Source organism: Miscanthus floridulus, chromosome 18 (genome assembly GCF_019320115.1).
Source record: "Miscanthus floridulus cultivar M001 chromosome 18, ASM1932011v1, whole genome shotgun sequence".
NCBI lineage: Eukaryota > Viridiplantae > Streptophyta > Magnoliopsida > Poales > Poaceae > Miscanthus > Miscanthus floridulus.
In genome coordinates, this window is record NC_089597.1 from 3814343 (window position 1) to 3834151 (window position 19809).

Genomic DNA, 19809 nt, shown 5'->3' on the forward strand with positions numbered 1-19809 from the left:
AAACGTCCATATCTAGAATGATATGATTTGGTCACTCTTCCTATAAATTATAGGCTCCTAGAGTTCGCCAAGTTCACCGGTCAAGACAGTACAAGCACAATAGAATATGTTAGTCGGTATCTTACACAATTGGGTGAAGCATCAGTTGATGATGCCCATCGGGTTTGTTTTTTTCTCCTTATCCCTGTCGGGGCCTACCTTTACTTGGTTCTCATCACTACCAGTCAACTCCATTGCCAATTGGGCTGGCCTAGAGAAGAAGTTTCATACATATTTTTACACTGGGACTGGAGAAAAGAAGATCACCGATCTGACAACCATGAGACAGAGGACTAATGAATCGGGCACTGAGTTTCTTCAGAGATTCCGAGAGACTAGGAATTTGTGCTTCTCATTGAGTTTGGCTGATGATCAGCTAGCTGCTTTAGCTGTCCAAGGAATGCTGCCAATATGGAAGAAAAATCTGCTAGGATAAGAATTTAACAACTTAGGTCAATTGGCTCAATGAGTAGTAGTGCTCAACAACCAATTCCAGAGTATGCGTAGAGACACCCGATTCCAAAAGAGTACCACCGTAGCCGAAGCTTATGATCCATACTCAGCAGATGATGGCTATGAAGATGAAGAAGAGGAGGTTGCTGCAGCTAATTGGAATTGGGGCTAGAAGACAGTAATGATGCCAAATCATTGGGGAAGAAGAGTCGAGGAGAGCTATGACTTTGATGTCATGAAATCGGACAAGCTCTTTGACTTTTTACTTGAGAAGGGCCAGATCAAATTGCTGGATAATCATGTTATGTTGCCCCCCTAAATAGTTGAAGAATAAGAAGTTCTGTAAGTTCCATAATGCTACTTCTCATTCCACTAATGAGTACAGAATTTTTTGGTAGCATATACAGAGGGCTATTCAGCAAGGGAGGCTCAAGTTCGATATGCCTCGGAAGATGAAAGTTGATGATAATCCTTTTCTAGGAGATCAAAATATGGTTGATGTTGGGATATTCAAAGGAAAAACTAAGGTCCTAACATCGGCCAAATCAAGAAAAGATAAAAACAGTTGATCCCAAGATGCAGATATTGGCTGATGAATACAGAGAGGTTAAAAAATGTCGTGATCAGTAGAAGAGCTGATACAAGCAGGGGGAAACATCAAAGGATGGAGCGATGAGACCACGGGTCACATCTTAGATCCTGTTGAATAAGTGGCGGCAATAGAAGGAAAAAGATTATCAGCAATGGTTAGAGGATCAAGAATACCGGCATCAACTGGAAGAAGAGAGGTATGAAAGGAAGCAAGCCGAATCGCACTGGAATTGTCCTTTCTTCAGACACTGCTAGAATGAAGGTTTAAAATTGCCTACCAGACATGACTGTCTAGAATGCAGTAATCAATATTGGGAGTTTAGGCAATCTCAAATCAACCGCCGGTCTATCCATGCCCAGAATGCATATCATCATAATAACATGGATCGACGCTTAAAAAATAAAGGTACTCATGATCGGCTAGGAAAGAGAGTTGTTGACCAAGACTGGGTTGATCATGAAGAAGGAAACAATTAGAGGGAACATGTTTGGCAGGAAGGCCAATGGTGCCCTGGAGGTTTAACAATGAGCCAGAAGAGAAGAATGCAACGCCTAAGGAGTAAGGAGTTGGAACAGACTCAGGCATCCAGTAAAACTCAAGTATGGCATGCCAAGAAAATAGCCAATAGAAAGCAACCATCGGCTAATATTCGAATGGTTTTTCTATTGTCGTCAGAGTTTAGAGTCAATGGTGAAAGCCCACAGCCAATCCAAGCAGTCAGCTTTGAAAGTTTGTTTTAATGGATAATCCAATAGATGGTACAGATGGTAAACTAGGACACGGCTTCACGTCGGCTGATGAATTGGAAGAAGTGGATATTGGCTCTGGAGACAGACCTAGGCTGACATATATAAGTGCTAAATTAGATCCATAGTATAAGCAGGAATTAATTAATTTATTGAAAGAGTTTAAAGAATGCTTTGCTTGGGAATACTATGAAATGCCTGGTTTAGACTGGTCAATTGTTGAGCATCGGTTGCCAATCAAACCTAGATATCGGCCATTCAAGCAAGCTCCAAGGAGATTCAATCTGAACGTGGTTAATGATATTAAAAAAGAGATTGAAAGGCTACTGGAGGCGAAGTTCATCCGACCATGCCGATATGCAGAGTGGACATCGAATGTTGTCCCTGTATATAAGAAGAATGGAAAATTAAGAGTTTGCATTGATTTTAAGGATCTGAACAAAGCCACACCCATGGATGGTTATCCAATGCCGATAGCCGATATGTTAGTAGATGCAGCAGCCGGGCACAAGGTTATTAGCTTCATGGACGGCAATGCAGGGTACAACCAAATTTTTTTGGCTGAAGAGGACATAGCGAAGACGGCTTTTAGGTGCCCCGACACAATCAGCTTGTTCGAATGGGTTGTGATGACCTTCGGTCTGAAGAATGCTGGTGCCACTTATCAAAGGGCAATGAATTATATTTTTCATAAGTTGATCAATAGGATTGTTGAAATCTACATTGATGATGTGATGATAAAATCAAAAGGATACAAAGAGCATCTAGCTGATTTGCAGGAAACTCTAGAATGCACGAGAACACATGGTCTGAAGATGAATCCTAATGAGTGTGCCTTTGGGGTATCAGCTGGGCAATTCTTGGGTTTTATGGTCCATGAGAGAGGGATTGAGGTCGGTCAAAAGAGCATGAAGGCAATTGACGATGCGGTGCCCCCAACTACTAAGACAGAGTTGCAATCTTTGCTTGGCAAGATTAATTTCATCAAAAGGTTTATTTCAAATTTATCGGAAAGGGTTCTTCCGTTTTCTCCCTTATTGAAATTAAAGAACGATCAAGAATTCAGATGGGGTGACATACAATAGAAGGCGTTTGAAGAGATAAAAGAGTATATGAAGCATCCACCCATGCTAGTTCCTCCATAGCAGGGTAAGCCTTATAAGTTGTACATATCGGCCAATGACAAAACAATTGGATCGGCCCTGATGCAAGAGTTTGAAGGAAAGGAGCGAGTGGTTTTCTATCTAAGCAGGAAACTTCTAGACCCAGAAACAAGATATTCTCTCACCGAAAAGTTATGCTTGTGCTTATATTTCTCTTGCACCAAGTTGAGGCATTACTTATTGTCGGCTGAATGTACGGTTGTTTCCAAGGCTGACGTAATTAAGCACATGTTATCACTGCCAATACTAAATGGGAGAGTGGGAAAATGGATTCTCGCATTATCAGAGTTTGACTTGAGGTATGAATCGGCTAAAGTAGTCAAAGGGCAGGTAATAGCCAATTTTGTCACCCAACATCGTAAACCAAGCATGAATTATGTAGAGCCGGTACCTTGGACGTTATTCTTCGATGGATCATCTTGCAAGCAAGGTGGTGGCATTGGTATTGTTATTATTTTGCCTTGGGGGGCAAACTTTGAGTTTGCCTTTCCAACCGAGCCAATGGTTACCAACAATCAGGCAGAATATGAGGCTATTCTAAGAGGGATTCAACTTCTTCATGAGGTAAAGGCCGAAGCAATAGAAATATTTGGAGACTCACTATTAATTATTAATTAGTTGATCGGCCTATACGAGTGCAAGGAAGACACTTTGAGGAGATATTATGATAAGTGTCAGAGTTGCTCAAAGAGTTTCCTCATGTCTCATTTCAGCACATTCTAAGGGCACAAAATCAAGAAGCTAACCGTTTGGCTCAAAGTGCATTAGGTTATCGAGTAATTCAAGAAATCTTGAGCAATGAAACCTTGGATAATGACTGGAGAGTTGAGATAGTAGACTACCTTAGAGATCCGTCATGAAAAGTTACCAGAAAGCTAAGGTATAAATCGACTAAATATGTTTTGCTGGATGATCAGCTGTATTACAAAATGATCGACGTAGCCTTACTCAAATGCCTGAATCAAGAAGAGGCTAAGGTGTTGATGGGTGAAGTGCATGAAAGGACAGGTGGAGCTCATCAATCGACTTATAAGATGAAATGGATTATCCGCAAAACTAGATATTTCTGGCCAACAATATTAGAATATTGTTTTGAATATTACAAGGGATGCCAAGACTGTCAACGTTTTGGTAATATCCAGAAGTCGCCTGCATCGGCCATGAACCCAATAATCAAGCCATGGCCGTTTCGGGGCTGGAGAATTGATTTAATTAGCCAGATCTTTCCACCCTCGAGCAAGGGACATAAGTTCATATTAGTAGCAACAGATTACTTCACCAAGTGGGTTGAAGCAGTCCCCTTGAAAGCAGTAACTTCAAAAAAGATGGTTGATTTTGTCAAGGAGCATATTATGTATCGTTTTAGGATTCCTCAAACCATCACTACCGATCAAGGGACCATGTTCACATCAAAAGAATTCGGAGATTTTGCTGCTAGTATGGGGATCAAGCTGCTAAATTTGTCTCCTTACTATGCTCAGGCTAATGGTCAGGCAGAGGCGTCCAATCAGATTATGATTAAGCTGATCAAGAAGAAAATTGAGGAACAGCCTAGGAAGTGGCATTCAACGCTTAATGAGGCACTATGGGCATACAAGATGGCCTGTCATGGATCAATTAAAACATCACCTTATGAGCTTGTGTATGGCCATAACACAGTCCTTCCTTGGGAAATGCAGACCGGATCGAGGCGTGTTATGTTACAAAATGATTTGACAGCCAAAGTCTACAAAGATCTTATGATGGACAACTTAGAAGACTTAAGTTGCCTTCGGCTGCACGCTCTTGACAATATTGAAGCCAATAAATTGAGGGTCGCAAAATATTACAATAAAAGGGTCAAGAATAAGCAATTTTTGAAGGAGATTTGGTGTGGAAAGTGAAATTGCCGATCGGGTCAAAGGACAATAAGTTCGACAAATGGTCACCCAATTGGGAAGGGCCTTATCGGATCAAACGTTGTGTGCCCGGTAATGCTTATATTTTGGAGACACTAGGAGAAGAAGAAGTGTTCGGCCGAGCAATCAATAGGAAATATCTAAAGAAATATTATCCCAGCGTTTGGATTAACACTTAAGTAGCTGAGTTGTTCGGTCAACAACTCTAATAGCCGATATCAGAAATGTATCGCCTCTAGTACAAAAAATGAACCCAAAGGAAAAGAAGCCGGTACAATGCGTATCACCTATAGGGGGAAAGCAAACATGGATGAAGTGATACGTATAATATGAAATAAGAGATGAATGAATTGTTTGCTAAAAATCACCTATTACAAGCTACGGGCCGAAAAACAATTTGCTCACTACATCATCGGCCAAAGTATTGAAAGCTACAGAGTTGGCGGCACTAAAGAATTCCTCAATCAAACACTCATGATCCTCGAGAGGCACTGCATCTAGAAAACCATGAGGAAGGAGCCAAAGATTGTGACCTCAGCGGGCTTGTGCAGTAGCCAACGCTGTGGCAGCACCATGACGAACGCCATGGAGAGCAACCTCCCTGACGTGGTTTGGAATGTCATGCAAGCGGATTACCAGAATGGCGCCCCTGGCATTGACAAATCTCGCCATGTGGTCTGCGGCTGATCGAAGGCTTTCCAACTGGGCAGTTAGATCTGAAAAATTCAAAGGAAGGATTGATTAGAAGGTCTTGGAAGCAAAGTTAAGGAAAAATGAAAGAAATTGCGGTAACCATCTTACCTATGATTCTGACTTCAGCCCTGGCCAACCATTCCCTCAGATCGGCCTCGGAGGATGATCGGATTTGAATCATGGACAGAGCCGACTCCACGAGGGAAAGATAGTTGGTTAAACTTTGATCAGTCCGATCAATGGAAGCGATTATATCATCATTATCGATCTGCCTCCTCGGACAACTAGGAAGCTGGCGACGAGTCAGTGTTGAAGATGATATTGAAGGTTGAACCAAGTTGACCCTATGCTCCAGGGCGATGGAGACATCCCGAGTAGCGCCTTCTCGGCGATGAAGACGCTGGCGCGATGATGCGGCCCCGTTAAGAACTTCCTCAGCAAGCCTCTTGCTATTCTCCATGATCTCAAACCTATAGAAAAGCAGGGACTATGCTAAAGATGTAGGAGGTTTGAGATGAGACGGGTAATTTTCTGAGCCCCAGCCGTGGCCCGCATATATAGCCCGAGAAGGCGAGGAGGTAGATTTCGCCAAGGATATGAAAACTAAAAATAGATACGGAAACGGATTGGCACTCCGGAAGACTTATTGCTTCCCCAGATTACAAAACATCATGGGATGGATGTGAAGAATTTACATTTAATCAGAAATCAACCCACCTAGACTTCTTTGGATTGAAGGGAGTCCGGGCCCCCACAAGGTCGAAGGTCATCATGAACCAGGTTACATCGGTCGGATAATGGAATTCTACCAGGAGAAGGGGAAAGGTCGCCCGCTTGGCAAATAAAAAACTGCGGGAAAGAAGCCTGTGGCTCTCCCAGCGGGTGTTTGATGAAGCAAACAAGGGAAAAGTGTCCACACATTTTAGCCCTTGCAAACACTAGAACAGCTTTGCGAGCATGGAGAGAAGACTCAGGTGGTATCACAAGACTTCTTCTAGCCACAATAGCTGATCCTCTTGCTCGACAAGGCGCTAGAATGAGCGACACAATCGCCCTATACACAAGAATTCTTCTAGCCACTCAAAACCTTCATAGCAAAAGATGGACCATGGAGGGTCTGGCAAAGTCAGAGCTCGAGAGGGCAGGTAGAAGAGAAGCATAGCTGAATCGCCAAGCTGCTCTCACCGAGGGTGGATAGGTATTTTATAGCTGGCCTGGGAGGATGAATCCAAGTGCCCGTGAAGCGATGATGCTCTCGTAAAAGTTGTGAAGCATGGGCTCATGAGCTGACATAAGCAGCGACAAACAGTATACCCCAGATCAAGATTCTCTACCCATGACTGCAGACCCATCGAAGATGAAGACGTGATAATTTTGGAATAAAATTACTTTTATTCCAAAATTAGGGGGCATGTGTTTACACCAGAATTTGGAAGAAGAGTTACAGGGGTTCAGAAGCTCCCGAAAATCATGTCATCATCAAGGAATCAGCTGCGTGGAGATCAAAACTAGTTGATTCAGATGCACTAGAGTCGGCTTTCTTCAGATAGCGCCAGCAGATGATGACAGAGGCTACGATCGGCGCTAGGACGAGACATACAGGACTCTACAAAAAGGGAAAGATTAGAGTCCAAGTTATCTTAAATTAGGAATATTTTCATTATACCAAAGATTATATTGAGTCGTACTCGAGTAAGGTTCATGTTTAGACTCTAGGTATAAATACTAAACCCCGGCTATTGTAAAAACAACAATCAATCAAATACAAGTCAATTACTTTTTTTGGCTTTAGCCACCCCTTAGGAGTAGGAGTAGAGTAGATCTCGGCGAGTTCTTCAGTGAGTATGGCTGCATCGATCTGGTCGACCTCCACTGCTTGTCTGTAAGTACCGTCTTGGTTTGTATCTCTGTTTGTATGGCTGCATCGATTCGGTCGACCCCCACTACGACTCTGGTATAGGCTAGTTATCGACTCTTGTCTAATTCAAGTATGGCATGTGTGATTCTGCCTCACACTCCACTGCTTGAATTAGATCAAGGTCAAGTTATCGGCTCTACCTTAGTATGGCAGCCTTTGGTAGATTTATTAAGTTATCGATATTGCTTATTGCTTTCATCGTTTATCTAATTACAGCAATATCACTCTGCCTGATTGAGATTGATCTAGATCGACCTTATATCTTATTTAACCCATCGTTTGCTAATCTAAAGTTGATCTAATCTACACCTTAAATGATGAGTTATGTTTTATCGGCTGTTTTACATCGATCTTAATCGTGCATAGCGTGCAGTTAAGGCATGTTCGATCTTGAGTAGATCTATTGGTTAGCGAGAACCGTTTCATAGCCTATTATCACGGCCTGTGGGATTCTACCTCTCACCCCACTGTTAGCACCGTGGAGTGGGGATCGTTAGTTGGTAGATCTGTTCCTGAGAAGGCATGACCTTAACTGTGCGTTATGCCTGAATTGGCTATTTAGCCGATATCGAGCGCTTTCACGAACAGCTCACATTACGAGATCATTGAAGTAGAGATAAGTTGAAAGATATGTTAGCCCCATGATCTTATTATTGTATTACGGCCTACATGATTCTGCCTCATGCCCCACTGATATTAGTAATGAGTTAGGGTCGTCGAGTCTATTGTTGTTTCTACGGCCTGCATGATTCTGCCTCATGCCCCACTGGTCATGGCAATGGATGAGATCTAACATGTTTACTAGATTTATCTTTATTAAATGCTTAAGCGGTGTTGAATTGTCTCTTTATACAAAAAGGAGTTCGGTTACTTGTAATCATTGGCTCAACATAAACCAATCATCATTGATATCTTATTGCCATTGATTAATATTTGCTTAAATAATATTTATCCTGAATGATAACCGATTCTTCTTATACGACCCCGTGAGCTTTAATCGATTTATTCTTATGAATACGCTAGAATCGACTATTTAGTCAATCTCCTCTCATATCGGCTCTTAGAGCCGCATATTCGGGACTGCCTGGCAACACCGGCACGTTCCACCCTTAATTACTGATGAGCTTTCTCTCCTTGTCAATTACAGCTCATCACGCCCTAGACGCGCTCACTGTCGCCTCTGCGCAGGCCCTCGTGCTGCGGACATGCCCCGATGTTGACCCGCTCCTGCTCCCTACTCTCTCTGACGGCGCCGTATCCTCTGACGGCGCCCGCACCCACGCCCGTGCTGCTTGTGGGCGCAGTCTCCTCGCAGGGCCGGGCAAAGCAGGGCGCGTCCACCGCGTGGTCGGGCTGGGCGCGCGTGGGCCTAGGGCGCTAGAGCGGCGACGGTGGTGGCCACGGAGGAGGCCGACCACTAGGTGTGGGGCGGACACAACCGTGGCCAGAGCCGGAGCAGGAGCCTCGCCATGGTGCGTGAGCACGGGGGAACGCGGTCGTTTAGTCCATAGACGAAGGAGGAGGACGCCCACACGACGGCCAGCTACGGGCCGGCGTCCTTGCAGGCCTCGATGAGGGAGACGAGGGCGACGATGTTGGTGTGCATGTACAACGTCGGGTTCTCCGTGGCGTAGCGCACGCCGGCCTGCGCCGCGAGGTGGAGCACGTGGGTGAAGGGCATGACGTTGAAGAGCTTGGCCAGGAGGCGGCCGTCGTTGATGTCGCCCTCCACAATGAACACGCCGTGGGAGCCTAGTTGTTGATGCCCACGACGCCGTCGCCGCGCTTGCAGAGCGCCAGCAAGCAATGCGTGCCCACGAAGCCGGCGGCGCCCGTGACGAGCACGGACAGCCCGGCGCCCTCCGCGGACCCGGGGGGCCACCGCGGCGACGCCGATGCTCGGATCTGGCACTCCTAGTGCAGCCCGCCCTAGGACGCCGTGAAGTAGAGGGAGAAGGTGTCGACGAAGGAGTGGACGCTCAGGTACGTGGCTGTCATGGACACCAGGAAGAGCGCCCACAGGAACATGGCCCCCCTCCCGCACGTATGCTAGGGAGCGTCGGCGGCGGGGGTGCTCCCGTGTGCAGGTGGTGGAGCGGCCATGGTGGGGTGGGCGCGCGGCCGGGGAAGGGGCGCACGCGACCTTGGCCGAACCAGGATCGAGCGGGGGAAGAAGATGGCCGGTGTCCTCGGTGGATGCCCGCTCCGGGGGCGTACGCCGCAGTTTGGAGCTCCTCCTAGGCCGGGGGCGCACGCAGCCATGGTGAGAATGCGGGTAGCGACCGGGGGAGGGGCTCGCGGGGCCTGCCGGAGCTCGCGTGGTGGCTGGTGAGGGCGTGGCAGCCGCCGGCACGGGCACAGGCGCGGCCCCGACCGGCGTCGTGGGCGCGACGGTGCGGCCAACATGGGCTTTAGGGAAGAGAACAAACAGAAGAAGGTTTGGGTGGCTGACAAACAGACCTGTTACAAGACAAAATGGTTATTTCATCTATTCGACAGCGTTAGAGACAGAACTGGACGAAGTGGTGTGGAAGAAAAAAAGTTTATCACAATGACATCTATATATATATGAAGAAAAAAAGTTTATCACAATGACATCTATATATATGTTCGGATTTGTTAGTGGTACGAGGACAGTCTTTTATAATGACGTACAGATAAAAGGCTCTTTAGAAATCCCCCTAATCCTCCATTCGATTCGAATTCGATCTTCAGCCTCGGCATCGCCCTGCGCCGGCGCCGTCGACCACGGCGATCTCCTGGTAAGCTCCCTTTGCCTCCATTGCTGCATTTTCCCCTAGCATCCCCTCACACCTCCATCTCGCTCGGTCCCTGCTTTTCACAGAGATTGCTCTCGGGGGAGGCATGGAGGGCTGCTCCAAGACGAGCGGCGGCGCGGTGTCCGGTCTCCCTGACGACCCCTGGTGGAGATCCTCTCCCGTGTCCCTGCCAAGTCCGTCTGCCGCTTCAAGCGCGTGTCCAAGGCCTGGCGCGACCTCATCGCCGACCCTGACAACCGTAAGAAACTGCCCCAAGCCATGCAAGGACTGTTCGTCGAGACGTCCGAGGTCTCCGAGGTTGACGATGATGAATCGGATGTATTGGAGCGTATCAGTTTCAGTTTCATAGACCTGACGGAAATGACTGGGATCAAGACCTTCATCTTAGATTCCTGCAACGGGCTTATCCTTTTCGGGCATCGTCAGGAGCCATCTGATCCCCTTTACTATACCGTGTGCAACCCAACCACAAAGCAATGGTCAGTCGTCTACACCTATTTGGCTTTCGCTCCGGCCTTGTCCTCTCACTTTCACTTGGTCCAATTCCAGATGCCCGATCTGTACGAGGAGATAGTGGCGTTGCATGTTTACTCATCTGAAACTGGGACCTGGAGTCAAAACCAAATTGATGAACAAAAAGAGCAAGGGCAGTTGGAAGGCTGGCATCATCAGTTTACACTAGACAGGGAGACTCTCAACCATCTTTGTGCCTTTGTTAATGGCTTCCTACATGTGATTGTTAGTCACTCAGATCTACAGCACATACTTGTTGTAGATGTACAAGGGAAGGCAAGAAGGATGATCCTTGTGCCGGGTATGGCTGATGGGAGGCCCGGGCACGCCTTTGTTTGTTATTTAGGTCAGTCCCAAGGGCACCTACATTGTGTGACTAAAAAGAACGAAAAACTATCCACCGGAGTTCTTCAGGATTATGATACACATGAATAGGTGTTGAAGAACACTGTGAACTCTTTGGATGTCTTTGGAGAAACAGGACGCTTCTTAGAGTTTCAAGTGGTTGACATTCATCAAGACTGTAATGTGGTTTTCTTTCTTCATGACTACTGTAAGCTGACAGCATACGACATGGACTGTAAGGAAGCGAGTGTCATTGCGACTTTCAAAGATGACAAAGACCAATGTGATTTTGCTCGTTACGTTCCCTATTTCTCGGAATCACCGGTTCTCACAAATAAGCAGCCTGTTCAGCAGGCTGTAACTATCTGTATCTGGCTTGGCTTATCAGCCAGCCAACAGTGTTTTCCTCTCACACCAAACCAGCCAGCAGTACTTCAGCCACCAGCTTATAAGCCAATCTAGCCGAAACGACAGGCTGAAGCACTGAAAATGTGTGCTCTAAGTATGAGCTAACAGCTTGGTTAAATTCCAATAGACTCAGGTGAAATGTTATGCTTGTGCTTGGATGTATGCCTTCTTAATTAGTACTGCAAGCCTGTTGAGACATTGGATGTATGCCTTCTCATGCTATTGATCTTATTAGTACTGAAAGCCTATTGAGACATTTATGTAGTGTACCTTTATGGATGCTAGTTATATTAATGAATGTTGTTGCACAAGTTGAACAATTTCTATTGGGATGGACACCAGTGCTCAAAACAGTTACTATAAATTTTGATCCTTCGGTCTCTGTCGATGAGGAGCTTTGAAAGGAGCTACATGACCTCTCTAGGCCAGAGACTTGCATGGAGTTTTACCTATATCGTAATGCGGTGAAGGACAAGGTACCAGTAGGCTAGGGGAGCTTAAAGGGACGTGTCTTGCTGAGAAAGAGCCATGGCTGTAGCTTAGTGGGTATCCAACAGCTTTACCTCTGTTCAAGTGTGGGCTATGTGGCTCGTGATAAAACAAAGCTTCCCTATGACATGCACTAATTGCTACTTCCCTGGTGTGCCTTGTTTAGTCTGTGATTGCATTTGCTAATTTAACCTTAGTAAATTATTCAGGGATTAACTTCTGTTTAAGAGCTTCAAAGGAACTTATCGTGATTCGTGAATTCTGGAGCCATACGGCCACTTGTCTAGGATGTTTGTATGGATACTGTGTTGCACTGAAGAGTTGTTACGGGACTCTCTCTGAATGAAACAAGATTTTTACCCTGACTATTCGTTAGAAGATGATTTCCAGCTGGTTTCTATATTCCAGAAACTGAACAGAGAAGCGTACTAGATTGGCTGCATATAAATAAGCAATGAGATGTGAGAATAAGCGACACAAAAGAACAGATCTGTTTCAGAATTTCAACAGTGCAGGTACAACTGAGGGACTCTTAAGTTGGGTTCCATGAGCACGAAAAACTTTTTTTTAGCAATACTGCGTATGCCATTTTTCATACAGAAATGCTATACAACACACATGTGTTTTAGCACAAAAAAACCCATGGATTTTTTCTCTCTCCCTCTCTCTTTTCTCACCGGTGACCACCGGCGTCGGCGACGGCAACCGGCGAGCTCGCCCCGGCATCCGCGCCCGCGCCCGGCGTGCCTCCCCGCGCCCGCGCCGGCCATGGCAGTGGCGGTGGTGGTGGTGGCGGCGGCGGCGGCGAATCCGGCTCCAGGTAGGCCTCTCCTCCTCCTCCTCTGCGATATGTGATTTGTCATTCCATAGAAAAAAAATATTTCTTGTGATCTGTGGATCTATGATCTTGTGATTGTCTGGAGGTAGAAGGCTGGAGCTTGGAGGTAGAAAGAGGGTGGAGGTTGTTGGATCTTAATTATATGGTGCAAAAAAATTCATGTGTTGAAATTACATAAAACACATGGTTGTGTAGTAGACAGACTCTGTTGTGGTTATTCATGACTCAGTTTGACTGTGGATGATCTTATTCTTATCGATATCGATGTTACAGTGTGATTGCAGCAGACCATTATATTAGGTTTGCTTCCTTCCCCTAATTTTCTGCTCGACAGGTCTTGAAATCACTGAAAAAGAACCCAGCAAATGTGCTTCTAAATTTTTTAGCCACTCAGGAAACTTATTGATTTACAAATTGTTTTTTAAACTATTGCAGTGCTTTAAGAAGCTAAGATTTTTGTCAGTTGTGAGTTGAGTTAAGTTGGGCCAGGCGAGTTGGTTTTACACCAAAATGATCTGGCCTTTTTCCATTACAGCCCGGCCTGGAAATGAGATCTTTTTTTTTTCCCGACGAGAAATACTCTCTGAGCTCTTGTGTACTGGTGGCGAACTGGCTGGCCTCCGTTCAAAACCAAAAACCCCCAACACTCAGATTTCGTCGGCGACCAACACAGAAATCTCGAACGCCGGGAGAGACCCAACACAACCCTCCTTCCCCCAGATCTCGCCGGCGGCGTTGAATTGACGATGTGTGACATTTGGGAGGAATTCCGGTCGGCGCTCTGCATATCCGGGGGAAACCGCCGCACGCCCCCAACCCTCCCTCCCCCAGATCTCGCCGGCGGTGGTGACGAAGGTGGTGGCCGCGGCGAGGGGGAGGACCGCCTCAGCGCGCTACCCGACGACGTCCTCCTCTTCATCCTCAGCCACCTCCCGTCCGCCGCCGCCGCCGCGCGGACCAGCGTCCACTCCCGCCGCTGGCGCCGCCTCTGGGCGCAGCTCCCGGTGCTGTTGTTCCCGCCGCCTGCCGAACCGGCCCTCGCGCTGCCCTCGCCCGCTACCGCCGCGCGGTCCAGGGTTCGCTCCCACCGCTGGCGCCGCCTCTTGACGCATTTGCCAGCGCTGCGTTCCCCGCTCCCCGCCGAACCAGCCCGCGCGCTGCCCTCGCCTGCCTCCGCGCGCGCGGCGCTCGCCCAACACTCGGCCCCCTCGCTGTGGATGCTGAGCGTCGTCGCCAACGACGCCGACCCTGCGGACACGGCCGCGGTACTCCGCCTCGCCGCGCCCCGCCTCACCAACGCGCTCTTTTTCCGCAACGAGGTACCTGAGGATCGGAAGAAGGTCCTGGCAAGGGAAGCCATTGAGCTGCCCTGCTTCGACGGGGCCGTACAGCTTTTCGTCCACTTAGGTTACCTTCACCTCGCACTTCCACCGTCGGGCGTGTTCACGAAGCTTACTGGGCTAGTTCTGAGCCACGGTTCCAAGGCGCCTTGGACATCGGCGATACTGATCGTCGTCCCGCTGCCCTTCGCTGCAACTACTCCATCTTTTCGACGCTCAAGGGGTGTCGAATCTTGGTATCTGTTCAGAGTTTCTCGTCAGTATGTTTTTGCATAACCTGAAAGGGTTACAGCATCTCACGGTTGTGTCGCCAATGCTGAGAGATCTGCATATCTTTAATTGCTTCTTCAAGAGGCAACCAGTGGCTGGCATCACTGCTCCAGTGGCTGACATCACTGCTCCGGTTCTGGAAAGGTTCGGGTGCCTTGATGAATATGATCCGAGGTGGGTCCAGCTGGGTGAGCTGGCGCAGCTACGGGTCCTGGCGACCTCCTTTGCAGGTGCATGGTATGGGTTGACTGAACATCAGTACAATTGGGGCATTGTGAAGTTATTGAAGCGCTTTAAGAAGATCCCTGATTGTGAGTATATGCCCGTTATCATGGATTTCAAACTTTACTTAAATATTGCTGAGTACAACCTTCCGGTAACTGCATGTTTGTAACAGAAACTACTTTGTAGTAGTACCGATTGCTAGATCTTAATGTAAATGTCATCAAGCAACTGACTAATCAATAAAATGACTAGTGAAAGGACCTTCAGTTGTAGGTACAATTGTACAAGCATCACATGTATTGTTATGCTCACTTTTCTAACACTTGCCATATATGGGCATGAATTCAAGCATCTGATGTATACATGCATTTAACTATTTCATCTGGCAAACAAATGAATTGGGGTTTTTGGATCCCACCTCAAGCCAAATGGACTGAATCTGCAGGGCACTTACATTCTTTAGCTAATTTATAGAACAGAGAAAATAAAAAAAATGTATAATTCCACTGCCCTGTCAATAAATAAAGTCTTTATCAGGAATTCAGGATCAGTAGTTGAGAAGATTGCCAAATTACTCTTATATCCTGTCTTTATCACGATCAGTAGTTGAGAAGATTGTATTGATGTTGGTACCGTGCATCATGGTGTGACAACATGCCAATAATTGAAAATCATGCTAGATGACAACTCTGCCATATTTTGCCTTGAATGTTTTGTTTTGTTTTGGTAATTGAAATAAGTTTCCTTACCAAATGGTGAATGAGTTGAAAGGAAATGAGTTCAGTAGGATATTTAGTTATCAGCATGGGTAGATACAACAACAAAGCTTTTTAGTTCGAAGCAGTTGAGATACGCTAGATATTAAACCCAATAAAATATCCAACCACTAAATAATAATAAGGTATAAATAATAGTTATAATGGTAAAATTTCCATGTATTCTTATTCATGGATAATATTTTGGGGGATATTCTGTCAAGTATCTCTTTACAAACTCTTCTTATGTTAGATTTTGGTAGAGGCTGAAGCCTGCCTCTCTTTACATTATTTTGGCCCGACTCAAAACTGCTTTTACATGAAGCCAACCAGCCGTTTCTCAAAAAAAAGAAAAAAGGAAAAAGGAAGCCAGCCAGCCAGCCTCATTTGTCCGCACTCCACCGAGAGCTTATTTGCTCGCTCCGGCCTCAACCGGCCTCTCCGCTCCACAGACACTGAGCGGACGCGCTCACGTGCGGGCGGTTCTAGGGTTTAGAAATCCCCCAAATCAATCGAATTCGATCTTCAGCCTCGGCACCGCCCTGTGCCGGCGCCGTCGATCACGGCCATCTCCGGTGTCTGGTAAGCCCCTTTGCCTCACCATTGTTGCATTTTTTTTCTGTCATCCCCTCACACCTCCATCTCGGTCGGTCCCCGCTTTTCACAGATTGCTCACGGAGGGAGGCATGGAGGGCACCGATGGCTCATTTGGTCGCTCCGGCCGCAGCCAGCATCTCCACTCCACGGACAACGAGCTGACGACTAGGGTTTAGAAATCCCCATTCGATCATCATCCTCGGCACCGCCTTGCGCCGGCGCCCTCGATCACGGCCATCTCCGGTGTCTGGTAAGCCCCCTTTTCCTCCCCATTGTTGCATTTTCTCACTCACATCCCCTCACACCTACATCTGGCTCGGTCCCTGCTTTTAACACAGATAGCTCTCGGAGGGAAGCATGGAGGGCTGCTCCAAGAAGAGCGACGGCACTGTGCCCGGCCTCCCTGACGACCCCCTGATAGAGATCCTCTCCCGCGTCCCGGCCAAGTCCATCTGCCGGTTCAAGTGCGTGTCCAAGGCCTGGCGTGACCTCATCGCCGACCCTGACAACCGTAAGAAGCTGCCCCAAGCCATGCAAGGATTGTTCGTCGAGACGGCCGACTCCGAGGTTGATGACACTAAATTGGCCAGTATCAGTTTCAGTTTCATCGACCTGACAGTGAGATCCGTGCCTATGGACATCGACCCTTCCTTCTCCTTCCTGATGGAACGGACTGGGATCAAGACCTTCTTCTTGGATTCCTGCAACAGGCTTATCCTTTTCAGGCACCGTCAGGAGCCGTCTTACCTATCGGCGGGTACCTATATGGTGTGCAACCCGACCACAAAGCAATGGTTAGCCGTGCCCGCTTGCGGCTCTCGTGAAGCGCTAAGTCACACCTATTTGGCTTTTGATCCGGCGGTATCCTCTCACTTTCACTTGGTCCAGTTCCAGATGCCCGATGTGGACATGGAGATAATGTCGTTGCATGTTTACTCGTCTGAAAATGGGACCTGGAGCCAAAACCAAATCGATGAACAAAAAGAGCAAGGACAGTTGGAAGGCTGGCATCATCAGTTCACACTAGAGGTTCTCGACTATCGTTGCGCCTTTGTTAATGGCTTCCTACATTTGATAGTTTGGGGCCCAGATAGACAGCACATACTTGTTGTAGATATACAAGTGAAGGCAAGAAGGATGATCACTGTGTACCAGGTATGGCTGATGGGAGCCAAACGCACAACATTACATGTTATTTAGGTCAATCCCAAGGGCACCTACATTGCGTGACTATAGAGTCTGCTGATGAAAATAACGACAAACTATCCATCTGGGTTCTTCAGAATTATGATACACAGGAATGGGTGTTGAAGAACACTGTGGACTTGGACTCTTTTGATGTATTTGGAGAAACAGAAGACTTGAACGAGTTTCAAGTGGTTGACATTCATCAAGACTGTAATGTGGTTTTCTTTCTTCAGGAGTCTTGTAAGCTGACAGCATACGACATGGACCGTAAGGAAGTGAGTGTCATTGCCACTTTCAAAGATCGCAAAGACCCGTGTGATTTTGCTCGTTACGTTCCCTATTTCTCAGAATCATCAGATCTCACAAATAAGTACTGAAAGTGTGTGCTCTAAGTATGAGCTAGCAGCTTGGTTAAATTCCAGTAGACTCAGGTGAAATGTTCTGGTTGTGCTTGGATGTATGCCTTCTTAATTAGTAGTGCAAGCCTGTTGAGACATTGGATGTATGCCTTCTCATGCTTTTGTCTAATTAGTACTGCAAACCTGTTTGGATATTTATGTAGTGTAGTAGTGTACCTTTATGGATGCTAGTTATATTAATGAATGCTTATGCGCAACTTGGAACAATTTTGATTTTTGGTGATAAGTTTTATGATTAGCATGTTTTTTTCGTGGCTGTGTTAATGAGCAATTATTTACTGTGAATTTAGTTTCTTTGGCCGTGTGTTTATTTATGTCAATCAAATAAAAGTTATCTTCCATATTTTGCTAATGTGTTGCATGTATGGAATCATTTCAAATTGAAGGCTTGTGGTTACATCAAAAGTTTAGAACCCAAAAGTCTTATTTAGGCTAGAGAAAAAACAGATGTGCTGGACAGGCAATCTCTTTGGAGGAAACTTGTATAGTTTTAAATGTAATATGTGCAATTAACTGTCATGTAGACATGCCACATCTTATATTCCAAATAGGACATCAGTTGTAATGTTGGTAATGGTAGAGGCATTCCCAAGGCACATTGATCCAACCGGATCTGCTTGGAAGAATTGTATACTCAGGATCTGCCTGGAAGAAGGTTAGTTCTCTCCAAGAGAAGTATAATGTTGGACCTACCCGATGCTGAGAGACAGCTATATGCCTATTTCTAAATGTCATGAAACCCTGAGAAAAAACTGTATTTCTAAATGTCAATTGTTTTCTTTCCATGAATCAATAGTTGAGCTTGTGCTTTCATGACAACTTATGACATGTTCTTTCTTCAAGTGGGATTCAGATTTAAATCTGTATTGAAGTTCTGAAAAATGTCCTGTGTCGGTAGCTAGCTGTCAGCTCCTTGCTGAAACCTGTAAATTGACTCCAATTGGCTGCTTGTTCTTCCTTGGAAAGTAGCTGAGCATATTCGTTGAGATCAGCAAGGTCATTACCTCGCTGGAGCATGTCAAGAGCTTTCTACTCTGAAATAATCTTCGAAACTGACTCCAATTTAGATTTAAAATAAACAAGAAAATATGGTGTAACAGTGTAAAGATAATAGACAATAGAGGACTCGAGGATCGAAGGGCTCCAAGTGCCAAGCCCTAGGTGATGCCGTAGTTTGGCTCCCCTGATCACAGCTTAGAAATGTATTCCATTCCTTAACACTTGTTCAAATGTAATTATTTGAAATTTTTGTCACAGCTGGGAAGGAAAATAGAATTTAGCATAGAACTAGAAAGCAACGCCCGGCGTTGCGCACCTGCGTAGAGTGCCTACCATTTCAAGCTAGTTGGGTCATGTATTAGCATTTCTCTGATCTCGTTGGTTGCTTCTTTTTTATGAACCATTGATGAATATTTTGTGAACTTGACCACTGTAATAGAACTGATATTAGGTAATTCGTCATGGAAAAACATTAGTGGATGTAGTAGCCGATTGTACTTTGATAGATCATCGTCACATTTATTGGATATGAAACGGCCTTGTAAATATCTTTGTAATATCAGCCTGTTCATTTAGCCGTAGCTTATCGTAAACGATCATAAATTTTCAGCCGAAATAATATTTTTCTCTAACACAAACCAGTCAGCAGTATTTCTTCACGAACCAGCAACGATACGAACCAGCCAAACGAACAGGCTGCTAATCCTGAGCCAAAACTCAGGTGTACTCGATGTCCTTGTCGCCCATTAACCCGCTAGCCATCGGATCGAGTGAACTCACAATACGAACTGTCAGATATGGATCGGTTCAGGTCTCGAGGCCCTGTTCGGCTTATCCCATATTCGGTTTATTTTTTCAGCCAGAACAATATTTTTCTCTCACAACAATTCAGCCAGAACAATGTTTTTCAGCCAGTTTCAACTAAGTTTTAGACCAGCAAACGAGGCCTAAGTCGCAAGCACAGGCTCTTACACAGGGAGCTATTTTTTAACAACTAACATGGGAATAGCCAACCAAGGTATCTGCAGTAGAAGAGTACAAGCATGTTATAAAAGACAGGAAATGGCCGCTGATAAATTTGAAATTGAAAGGAACCGTTCGATTCAAAGAGTATGTTGCTGGGAAAACCCTCGATGTTAAC

General features: G+C 46.0%; 1 long non-coding RNA gene and 1 pseudogene across 1 annotated transcript; both read left to right on the forward strand.

The window, feature by feature from the left end:
- The first annotated feature begins 10166 nt into the window (after positions 1-10166).
- LOC136519504 (uncharacterized) lies at positions 10167-11575 on the forward strand. The gene is made up of 3 exons (XR_010774941.1): positions 10167-10264; positions 10348-10761; positions 10832-11575. It is a non-coding gene; the product is annotated as an uncharacterized lncRNA (long non-coding RNA).
- A 1923-nt stretch (positions 11576-13498) lies between these two features.
- Positions 13499-18319, forward strand: LOC136521733 (F-box protein At5g07610-like; annotated as a pseudogene).
- Positions 18320-19809: the final 1490 nt, after the last annotated feature.